The 11,948-nt window shown below is 40.3% G+C and overlaps 1 protein-coding gene across 12 annotated transcripts in view; it reads right to left on the reverse strand.

The window, feature by feature from the left end:
* The window catches only part of FAM53B (family with sequence similarity 53 member B), a 160,640-nt gene extending 154,786 nt beyond the window's left edge, over positions 1-5,854 (reverse strand). For 6 of the 12 annotated variants that reach the window (XR_006416226.1, XR_006416227.1, XR_006416225.1 and 3 more), the window contains exon 1: positions 5,507-5,588. The gene's annotated coding sequence lies outside the window, so the exon portion shown is untranslated. Of the gene's footprint in view, positions 1-4,990; positions 5,277-5,506; positions 5,589-5,699 lie in introns of those variants that run through there. The other 6 variants (XM_044445678.1, XM_044445672.1, XM_044445676.1 and 3 more) reach the window with 4 other exon arrangements.
* Positions 5,855-11,948: the final 6,094 nt, after the last annotated feature.

Genomic DNA, 11,948 nt, shown 5'->3' on the forward strand with positions numbered 1-11,948 from the left:
AGGCTCTGCCAACTGGAAAACCTCTATTCCTGGATCGGGACCCCAGGACAGCATATGACCCTTGGCTTAAGGTGGTGCTCCCCTGCTCTAGACAGGCAGATCAGGATCCAGAGGGTGGTGCACACTACAAACATGGAAGTGGCCTGAGATGACTCTATCCTGGTCCAGTACTTGATATCTAGTTCATTCACAACCTCTTGTGGTGATACCCATGTCTCCAAGTCGGACTCTGTGACAGCCTGGCATAAGCTAGTCCCCAGAGCTAACACCATGACATGTTTACAGCATATAGCTACCGGGTTTGCAGACAAATATTATGGCTACAATTCAGCACAACTTGCTGAATGGGTAGTTTTCTACACCAGAGAAGGACAGCAACCACTAGTAAAACTGGTCAAGTAATACCAGAGTTTCAAAAAAAAAAAAAAAACCCACCAAAAAAAAAAAAAACAAACCAAAAATATCCTTAACAAAAGCAAATCAAATGTCCTAACTTTACACACAGACTTAAAACAAATGTGCTTACATATACTCCTTGCATAAAGATATTTCCCACACATCCGAGTAAAATCATTCCTTACAGCAGGGATCCCAACTATGGCACTGATAAAGACCTGAAGACCTTTCCAGTAGGGCTGACACTGACCTACACTCCCTGACACCTTACAAAAGACATTTTAAGAGAAATTTGAAAATAATGTTTGGATGCTATGTTTGGATGCTATGTTCTCCTTTCTGTTCCTGCACTTGCTGATCAGCTGTTTAGTGAGCAGGAAACAAGTAAAAGGGGTGGGAGGGAGACAAAGAACAGGGCAAACAGGAGAAAGGAAAACCAATGAACAGTTTTGTGGGAGTGGAGCAGACACAGCAAGGGTAGAGGCTGGAAGTGGAATAAAACAGCAAATGCTGATTTGGAGGCTTGGAAGGGACAGAAAGGAGGATAGGAATGGGTACAGTACAAAAATCAATAAAAGAGGGTTGAGGGGAAAAAATAGTGAATGATTTGTGTGTTGACAGAAGACTGGGAGGGCCAGGAAGCATCTCTGTTTCCCTCTCTTTTCTACCTTCTAGTCTTGCTTCCCCCCTTTTTTCCTTCTTCTTTTTGCCCCCCCCCCCCAACCTCCTGACTAGCCAGGGTCACAGGGCAGCCACTATGTGATTATTCACATCCTCCATACAAGTCATGCTGTGATGGTGCCCACAGCAGTTTTTCAAAACCCCAAATGTACATATAGGTTAAAAAAATGGTTGGGAACCCCTGCCTTAGAGTAATTGAACTGCACAATTGGTTCTGAGCAGATGATGCCTTTCTTTTCCTTTTTTTCACCATGTGTACATCCAGGCTGAACAATTGCTGTAGATGGATGCATTTGTACTTTGACATACACAAGAGCAGCTGCTTGATTTGCCTTACTTGGTTCCTCCAATCTGAATAATTTCCAGAGATATAACCATATTAGTCCGGTGCAGCAAACATTGGCAAAAGTCTTAATAGTATCTTAAAAAGTAAGGGCACACTCATACGCACATTCAGACTGGGGAAAAAAATCCTAGTCCTCTGCATTCCCTGGCCAGCCGTGGAGAGGACTATCCCCTAACACATTTATTATGACATAAGTATCCATGGCCTAGATGAAGTGGCCTCTAATCCATAAAGACTCATGCCATAATAAAACAGTTAGTCTTAGGTAGTGTCATAAGAGGACACTTCATTGTTTAAACTGAAAGAAAGAGCTTTGCATTTGTTATTCTATAAAAACAGTGTTTGCTGATAGCATACTATATGAAAGAAGGTCACATATATTTGACATGGTATAGGAAAAAGTAACTAAAACCAATGAGCAACGCAAAGCCTAGTTTCAGTACCATTGACTTACTGATGTATGTAAACCTGCTTCATGCAAAGCAACCATTCATGAGCTAGTGGAAATTTTGTGGAGAAACATCACCTCTGAAGGGATCATAATCTTCTATGCCAGAATTTTTTTTAAAGCAAGAGCTGCATAAATATGAAATTCTACTTACTACATTATATCAATCACCTTATTGGATCTACCACTACCCCATTTATACAACTACTGTTCCCATAGCATAATGATTTACTGAACAGCTCTTCTTGGCTTGTATTTGTTGAAAGTGGGTTTAGAATCTTTTTTTCTTTTTCTGCCAAATATCAAAAACTGCAATGTTAAAACCATCTGGTAGAGTCAGGTAGGTCAAGCTAAGCTGACACCATGTATATCATTATTGTAGAGCAAATCATTCTTGCAAGGCATAGACATGAAAATAAACTGCTTGAGGGTAAATGGAATTAAGAAGGATAAAAAGAGACTTAAAGCTGCCCCTAGAATCGAGAATTTTTAGGATCCTGATTATTACAAGCTAAGTTGCAACTTGAAAGTCACTTTCAACCTAGTAAGATATACTTGCAGTATTGTTTGAGTGTTTAGAAAGAAAACATTAACATCTGGGTCAAATCTGAAGCTGAAATTCCTTTTATCAACATATTACACAATCAATTGTGACTTGTTTAAAAATAGCTTGCCTACAGAGATATCTATAGAGGTAGTTCCAGTTCCAAACTGAATGCAAAATGCCAAAACCTCCTAGAGACTCATGAAAAAAATGATTGTCGAGGCAGCACCACAAATCTTCATTATTTCAGGCTGTGTTAATTAGGAAGTTATGGATTGCATCATATTTTTGGTAATTCAACTGAAACCTGGATCCAGATAAAATATATCATGGGGAAAAACAAACAGTTTTGCAGAGTTCTTGATTAATTAGTAGAAAACTGCTAATTGTTCTATTCCAGTGTTCCCTACAGGTCTTTAAAATATCCAATTTTGATTAAGAAGAGAAGTCCTTAGCTAGAGCCTTGGTATAAAAACGAAATAGCCCACTAAAGATAACTTATTTAACTGATAGCTAGATGGGTAACAGCTAATTTTGGGTAATATGAAAGAGCAAACTGAGTTATTTAAATTATTGTATTTGCATTGTCAAGAAGGAAAAGGACACATGGGATTTTCTACTTGTGTTACAAAATAATTTGAATGCAGCTTTAAGTACTATGCAATATGGCAAGGAGCAGCAGGGGAGGAACTTTCATGAAGGCCTTCCATGAATCAACAATGACCCTTGCAGTGAAGAGGTATTACTATATTCACTGGGCTGGTTTTATGAGCCCAAATTTATTTACTTCTTCAGTACTTAGTTTTATTGACAAAATGAACTGCTTGGGTATAAGTAGGTAGATTCAGCTAGCCTAACTGGAAAATGTGGGTTGGTGTTAATAAATAAATCCAAAGACAAGATGTCCTTCACTGTGGGATAGAGTAGGAGTATACCCTAATCCCGTAACAAGAATGCATCCAAGCACATAATTATTACCATTCTCTGGTTACGTGTCTTGCTTGGATAGCTCTGTATCTTTTCTCTACAGTCAACTATGTACAAAATTGTCCCTTAACAGAAATTGTCCTCAAGCAGCCTATATGTTGTACTGCCAAGTCCCTAGCTGAAGTGCACTCCTAAATCTTCTCAGTAAAAGGCATTTTCCCTTGATCCAGGAAAGGAGCTGTGAGACAGATAAGCAGACTGCTTCAGATTTTACAGCTTCCTCAGCTTTATTTTACAGCGCTGACAATCTGCAAACTGTTAGCTCATCTAATATCAAGTCAAAGCATATGCACAAAGGATAAATTACAGCCCCAAATAAGCTCAAGAATGAATATAATGATCTTACAAAAAAGTGATTTTTTTCACCAACTCTTGTGACCTTATGTGATATGTTGTACTTACATAAGTAAAAATTAATACTATTCTATCTATTTGGATACTCTAACTAGGCTTGGTAAGAAGCCGTAACTGATATAACCAAGGTGTATAAATGAATATCCAAGTAAGTAACAAATTTAAAATAGGATTAGCTGAGGAATAAAAGTCCCTCTGTTTATCAGTCATACTTCACCCTCCAGCAAATGTACACACATGAACAATAAATCCCAATTCATAGTGAGCTAGCTTTAATGAAAGAATAAGCTACCTGAAGGCAGACAAATGTCTAGCTCACAACTGGGTAGACTACTGCCATTTGGTTTTATTCAGACTTAATTAAGAGTAGACACATTGAAATCAATGGCACATGTATAAATCATGACTGATTCAAAGCTCTTTTTAATGCATCTAGTCCAAGTGCTTCCAGATAGAAGGCTCCTAGTACTCCCACACAAAAAGCATTGTGCACCTATTCCATCTTTTCCTCCTTAACTGATTTTTCTGGGAAGAACATGGAGGATGCAGTGGGATAACATGGGAGAGTTGCAAATTGTTGAAGACATGATCTGGATCTAGCAAAAAATCAGTGAATGAAGCAATAAAAATAAGCACAAAAAACCTAGTTTTGCACTACCCCTAAGTTTGGATCAAACCCATAAGGCCGAGGGGGAGTCTCTAATAACCCTCCATTGATCAAGTATTAAAAAATCACCATCCAAGTGCAATATGTGCACCGCACTTACTGAGACACTTATTGAAACATTATCCAGGAGGAAGAAAGAAGAAAAATACCATTGAATTAGAAAGTGGAAAATATGGACTCCAAGTCCAAGCAGTACATAATGACATAAAAGACCACATAATGACATAAAAGACCATTGCTGGGAACATATTTGTAAAACACTCACATACACTCGTAAGCATTAGCAACCTGTTTATGGTCAGGACTGACTTGGTTATTTTCATGGGAGGGAGAAAGATAAATGAAGCCTAGAGAGAAAACTGACAAATCAATGACGTATTGGAAAATGTGACTTTACAAGAGCCTTTCAAGGACAGATCTTATCGCCATGTAAAAATACAAAGCAAGCAGTAATTATAATTTATTATTATTATGTAAAAGGCACCTGAAAAGCCACAAATCTAATCTTGGGGGAAGGAGAAAATAAAATCGTTAACACACTTTCAGGAGGTAACAAGCAGCGCCTACCTATAGTGCATGGTCTCAATTCAATCAATCAGAGCAGCCAGTCCATTGCTATTTTGTTCCCACCTATCCAGTTACAGGCAAAGTTCAGTAAACAAAAGGATAATTCCTAAACTTTTCGAGAAGCTGATCCTGTCTCTGTTACCCCCCCAAGCCCCATCCTTCTCCCAGCTTGTCTCTCCAGGTTTCCTCTTTCTGGCAATGACAGACCAGAATGATGAAGTTAGCAATTTGATTATAAAAGAGAACTTCTCCGATCAATCATCTTCTCATTTCGCTCTCTGGTTGCTTTCCGGAATGCCCATAGCAGACCTTTAAGTAGCAGCGAGTTGGGGGACTTAGTCCCCTGCTCTGATCGTCTCCCTGTCATTTCTCCATCCCAATCTTCTTTTCAAGTACAGACGAAAAAAAGAACCACCACCACCGAAGCGCCAATTGTCAAAAACTAAAGCAATCAGCCAACCCATCCAACCCGGGGCGGGGGGGCGGGGGGGATAGCAGATAATAAATAGCTTCCACCTCAAGCCATCAAGAAAGCCTTTCCTTCTCTCCTTCTGTCCAGGAGGGGAATGAAAGTGTCTGCGTTCTCCTATTCTACACATTGTAACCATATCTGCCCCCAGGACGAGACCAATGGTACAGGAATGGGAAAGGGGGGGAGATTAGAGAATGAAAGGTCCGCGTAGTAACACCGAAAAGCTTTCCTTCTCACCGCAATCTCTCACCCTGGCCGATGACTTGAAGCCGTCGTTCCCACGTTGCCCGTTATGCGTATTCCTCGCAAACTATGATGCGGGACCGCTTGCAAGGCCCGCAAGGCAACTCCCCTGCAAAAACTGCAGTGCTGTGGACCGATCCTCCCGGAGAAAGGAAATAGGCTTGTCACTTCCTGGTTTGCTTTCTCAGAGTCCTTTGCCCCTGTCTCCGCCCCTAAAAAAAAAAAAAAAGAAAATCAATTAACGGCACTGGACGGCAACGCTGAGCTTGTATGCGCTGGTCTTACCGCTTGGCTCCCTTGCAAGGCATTGGGTCAGCAAAAGCTGTAGTGGTCACTTACGGACAGAGAAGAAAGGGGGTGGCAGCAGAGGCTGCTTTTGCAAGTTGTGTGGGGCGGGAGAGCTAACTTGGGGATCGCCTTAAGCCTAGCTTTGGATTCAGGGGAAACACCCGGTCGGGGGTGGGGATGGGAGCGGCAGCTCGTGATCGGTAAGAAACAGCAGGAGAAAGTGGCGGCAATTTTGCGCCTAGAACTACAGGCTTTTTTTTCCCTCCAGTTGTCCCAAGTGCTCCATAAAACCTTTACTACGGTCTCGGTTGCTTTACTTCAAAGAGGAGAGCTGGTCTGATGATTTGCATTGCATTGGCGTTAATTGGGTGGCAACTTCCTATTCAGAAGATAGCTGCCTGGAATTGAGCCAAGGCTCAATCCCCGCACTTATTTTGCAATGCCAAAGAACAGAAGAAGATATAACAAAGCGAGCCGGCTAGACTATGCAGAGTACTTTCCCTTCGGTAGAAAGCACACACCCATACCCATTTTACACATTCTGCTTCTGTTTCGTGAATACATCCGGGGTTTGGAGAAAGTCTTCCAGGTCAAAGAGTATGGCCATAGCACGGGCTGGAATCCTGAAATACCATTTTAGAAAGGGAGCAGTGAGAGACAGGGCAATCTTTCCTAATAAGCCTCAATATGGAGTACAGTTTTCCGGGCTCGGTGCTAGTTTTATTCGATTTTCTGCCTCAAAAAACCCGATCAGTGTGAGCTCAAAATGCCCTAAATTATTCCCAGAGTGTGGAAGACAGGTCTTGGGGCCAATGTGTTCTTCCTTATCCTTTCCCTTCCCTACCTAACATCTGACCCAAGCAGTTACACGGGATGACATTTGAAGCCCCTTTCAGTGGAAAAAAAATCTTGTAAAAATTTACCATTTTGCTAGTAGAATTTAACTCCCAAAATAGAGTTAAATAAGGAGTCCACATTATTACAGTATCAGAGTATTTAACTGAAAAGAGACATGGATAACCTTGGCTTGTTGGTTAATTTGTTAATAAAGTGTGCATGTGGGGCATTCCAGCCTCCAAAGGCAGTTTATAATTAAAATACATAACCCTAAAATAGGGGGCAAGGGGGGAGAAGAAACATGAAACATGAGAACCAATATGGTGTAGTGGTTAAGAATGTTGGTCTGGGACTCAGGTGATGTGGGTTCTAGCCCCCTCTCAGTCATGGAGCCAACAGGGTGACTTTGGGCCAGTCAGAGACCCCAACCTGCCTCACAGGGCTGTTTTTGTGGGGATAAGAGTACAGGAGGAGGAGACTGATGTAAGCTGCTTTGAGTTTGATGTAACAGAAAGCAGGATACAAGTCAAAACATGAAAGGCAGAAAAATAGAGCCACAAGTACAGATTCCCAAAAATAGAAAAGAGCTGTTTGGGTCAAGGAGAGTCCAATCAAGCCTGCTTGTGGAAGAAGCTCTGCAACAAAAGCTCTGTTTTTAACAGAACTAACAGAATGAGTTCCAGTTTCCAAGATAACATAAGACCGAGCAACAGATGATGTTGCTGAGCATGTATTGGAATACATAATAAAATTTTCCTGAATTCTTTACAGTTCTATTTGTTGCTGTTAGCTGAAGCTGACTGTACTGGTGTATGAAATTACATTTTCTCTAGGATGTTGCTTATGCATTTTCACATGGCTCAGACTTGCCTGCATCCATAAATCTCAAGTGAAACTGGAAATGAGTCTGTTGTCCTGACATCATTCTCCCTATGTTGGACTGGCCAGCTTTATATATAACATGAATGCAGTCAGTCTCTCCCCCCCCCCCCCCCCCGTGTGTGTGTGTGATTAAAAACATGTTAGTGATTATGTTCAGCACAGATCTGAAATTTACTGTTCTGCATAGGGTCGATAACTGCCTGGTTGAACTACAGTTTACCAGAATTAGTATGCATGGAATTGATTTAGTGTCTACATGTTGTTCTGTGGGTTTAATTATCAAACCATAAGACATTTAAAGAAACAAAGAGGAGAGCCTATTGGCATAGTAATATTGCAGATCTGGATATGCTTCATAAATCAAACACTGTATTTAGAACAATTACAATATCCTACATTTTGCAAACTTAATTGGCAATCTAGAGACCTTAGAAAAGAGCCAATGTGATATGAACTAGGTTGCTTGACTTCAGGCTCAATTATCTGCTCAGTGCTCAAGCTATTAGATGGGTCATAGTAAGTCACTGTCTCTCCACCTAATCTTCCCCATGGAGTTGTTGTGAAAATAACAGCAGTATTCTATGCATGTTTACTTAGCAATGTTCTCCACCACCACTTCCAAAGAAACTTCCTCCAGGGTAAGTCTGTATAGTATAACATGTTAAAACACTGGTTTGAGCACCTAAGAGAAAGAGTTGAATGTAAGTGCAAGAAAAGGGTATAGGACTGAAGGAGCTGGTGAATAAAATACTGAAACAGAGTATGTTTGATAAGCTGCACAGTCAAGAATGACAGACAGATGTTTCTCCAACTCTACAGTGGTCATGATGACTCACATTTTTAGGAGGACAAATGAAATAGACAGTCACTTGACTAAATTAGTGTGACATGTTCTAGATTTATATGTAACTCATACTTGTGCTGCATGTGCAACCGACAAACTATTAGTTGTGATCATTTGGTAATAAGAATATTTGAAATTCTAATGTTAGTTGGCACAAAGCAGATGTAAATGTAAAACATGCTGCTCAAAGAAAAAAAAAGGCAATTCTAAATGTTGCACACAGACAATCCATCATCTTGTTTACTCAATTCCAGATCAAGATTTTAAAGGTTTGATAGAAGGTAATTTACATCGGGAGTGAACAATTACACAGCATATCAGTAAATTTAGTGTTATCAACCTATGACTTGGCATATGTAAGCTGATGAAGATTATATACAAAATTTCAGCAATTGTGTACCATAAAGATATAAAAAGTACAGCTGTCATTGGTTCAAAATCTATTAATTCCAAATTATGCCAACAAGCTGATTTAATAACTTAGAATTGATACCTATAAACATATTTTTATTTTCTCAAACTTGAGCAGACTGCTGGTGTTTGAATTAATTATCATCTAACCAAGAAAACTAAACCAAAGAGAAATAATCTAAAGATAACTGATCAAGGACATTGTCTGTGGTTTTTCTTGGCTAGAACCTTGGTGTTTTTTGAACAGGAATTGTTACCTAAACTCAGGCATTTGTGTTGTGAGGATGCCTCAGAGCAATTTCTTAAAATTTCTATTAAGAAGCTTAGAGTGACTCCTACTGGTATATGCTGATTCCCCAGCAAGCTTTTGGAACAAGAAAAAGGCCCACATGGTACTTGCACTCCTTTCATTATAACAGCAATTGTTGCTTTTTCTCCATGTCCTTTTTTTTCTTCTCCTAAAAATGTATCTGAAAAGGAGTGACTAGTCTAGTGCTCTCCTAATTTTTCTAAACCATTTTTCTGGCCTTGTTGCTAGTCACGAAGTCATGTCCAACCCATCGCGACCCCATGGACAACATTCCTCCAGGCCTTCCTGCCCTCCACCATCCCCCGAGTCACTTAAGCTCACTGCTTCAGTGACTCCATCCAGCCACCGCATCCTCTGCCGTCCCCTTCTTCTTTTGCCCTCAATTGTTCCCAGCATTAGGCTCTTCTCCAGTGAGTCCTTCCTTCTCATTAGGTGGCCAAAGTATTTCATCTGAGTTTCATCTTCAGTATCTTTCCTGACCTACAGTGTGCGTATTTACTCAAAAGTAAGCACCACTACATTCAATGGGACTTATAGCTAAGTCTGCATTACTGCATTGTGTAGCCCTAATATTCTCATTCCAAGCAGAAACATCGGGCAAAATTACTGTATTACAGCAAATAGAGTTTTGTCTTTTCATAATGAACTGAGGAAGAGGGCACCCATCTACTGTTTGTTAATCATTAAGGCAGTTAATGTTTTATTTACAGGCACATGTGTTCACTAAAGTAGGGCAGCACAAACCATGCCCTTATGTGGCACTGCATTGAAACTTATAAACATGTTTTCTGAAGGTCCATCAGGAAGAATACCTAAAATGGCCTAGCAAATAGCATCTCAATCTTATACTTAAGATATTGGAACTAGAAGTCCCAGCAGACCCCAAGCTTCCTGATTCCTACAGTTAGGAGACTGATTGGCTCAGAGGTGGGAGGTGAAAAGGAATTGTCAAGAGAGATGGCCAGGAGAAAATGAACATGGCAGTTATTCTTCATGGTCTCTGTGTATCTCCACGCATGTGTGGGGCAGTTTTTGGGAAGGTTCTAAAGCTGACTAATTAGTATTCAGCAGGACCTTGCCCCCTATGCAGCTAGCGTGAGGGCAGGGCTCCGGCCTAGACCTCAGTTCTTCTTCGACTGCCGTTGTGAGAGCATCAGGAAGTTCTTCTCCAACTTACCTGGCAAGCTATACGTAAAAGCATTAGGGTGTAGAACAAATTGGAAGTAGCAGTGAATCTGTTTTAACCACGTCTTGTCTGGCCAAAAATAGAGAGTATAGCTTGCATAACAATGTCTAAAACACAGGGATGATGCCTTGCTTTGCTTTTCAGAAGCCTGTGTTAAGTTGGTACTGCAAGGTGCGTGTAAGAATTTTAAATAAGTATTTTTACTCTAGCAGAAGCCTCAGGATGGTGTTAAAAATGGAGGTCAGATGCAATGCCAGATGAAACACGGACAGCTGGCTGCTCCTCAGACACTCGTACTCCTGATATTTGTATGAGGGTCTGAGCACTTTGTTCTTCCTTTCCAGATAGTAAGGGTCTATGATAAAACTGACATCACCTAACAGTAAGAGACTTACTGTTATGTAGTCCAGTGAAATGATATAAGGCCAACAATTAGTGAAAGAGAAATAAATTTCTTTCCTGAAAGAACCCCTTGAGACAAACAGAAGTGGCTCTTTGGTTCCCTCCAGTATGTGTGAGACACAGCACATCTAACTGAAACATTCATTGCTTATTTTCCTTGTAATGGAAAGTGTAATAAATATTTTAAGCACATAAGGTAGGGGCAGCATTGACCAGATGATGTTTCTTGGGGACTGAACTCTGGCTTGGAGACTATTCCAAGTATTCAGAGGACTAGCTGTACAGCTTCTAGTGGAATGACATAGGACCTCTGTTTTACACATAAGAACCGAAGGCAAGGTGAGGTAGAGAGAATAGAAAGGGGCTGAGATAGAATGAGATGGCGGAAGTGCCTATCCCATTGCCTCAGTGATTCTCAAAATCCATCAAATCCAGCTGAACTATAAGTATCCCCTAAAATACCATTGATAGGTGCAAATGAAATTGCTCTTCTGTAGAACTGTGACAGATGGCCTGAAAGAACTTCTTGGATGACTAAAATGCCATCTTTATTAATATTGGAAAATATGTGTACATGTTTAAATCTAAGGGAGAAGAAATGGCTGTGTTCCCTGATGGCAGCTATATTATCATAATCTCAGAAACCGAATTTATGGAGCAGGTGAGAAATTAGTAATATGATTATTCTAGGTTTATCAGGCTTGATGAGTATATAAGAACATAAGAAAAGTCATGCTGGATCAGACCAATAGTCCGTCTAGTCCAGCCTCAGTTTGCAGGGTGGCAAACTAGTTTCCACAGGATCCCTCAGCTGGAATTTGAATGCAGCAGACCCACCTGCCCAAGTTCTCAGTAACTGTTGTACATAAGCATACTGCCTCATTTATCACTGGTGATTATTCACACTATGGAGTTTCTGGAGAACATATTTAACTATTAATCCTTTACCCCACAATTAGTGTCTTAGTTAGTTTGCAAAAGAGCCATATAAAGTTGGAAAGATAGTTTAAATGTAATGTTTTCTATGCATGTTTAAACAGGCAAAACTCCTACACCTACCATTATTTTATTTATTTATTTAAA

Source organism: Varanus komodoensis, unplaced genomic scaffold (assembly GCF_004798865.1).
Source record: "Varanus komodoensis strain SLA01 unplaced genomic scaffold, ASM479886v1 scaffold49, whole genome shotgun sequence".
In the NCBI taxonomy this organism is placed as follows: Eukaryota; Metazoa; Chordata; class Lepidosauria; order Squamata; family Varanidae; genus Varanus; species Varanus komodoensis.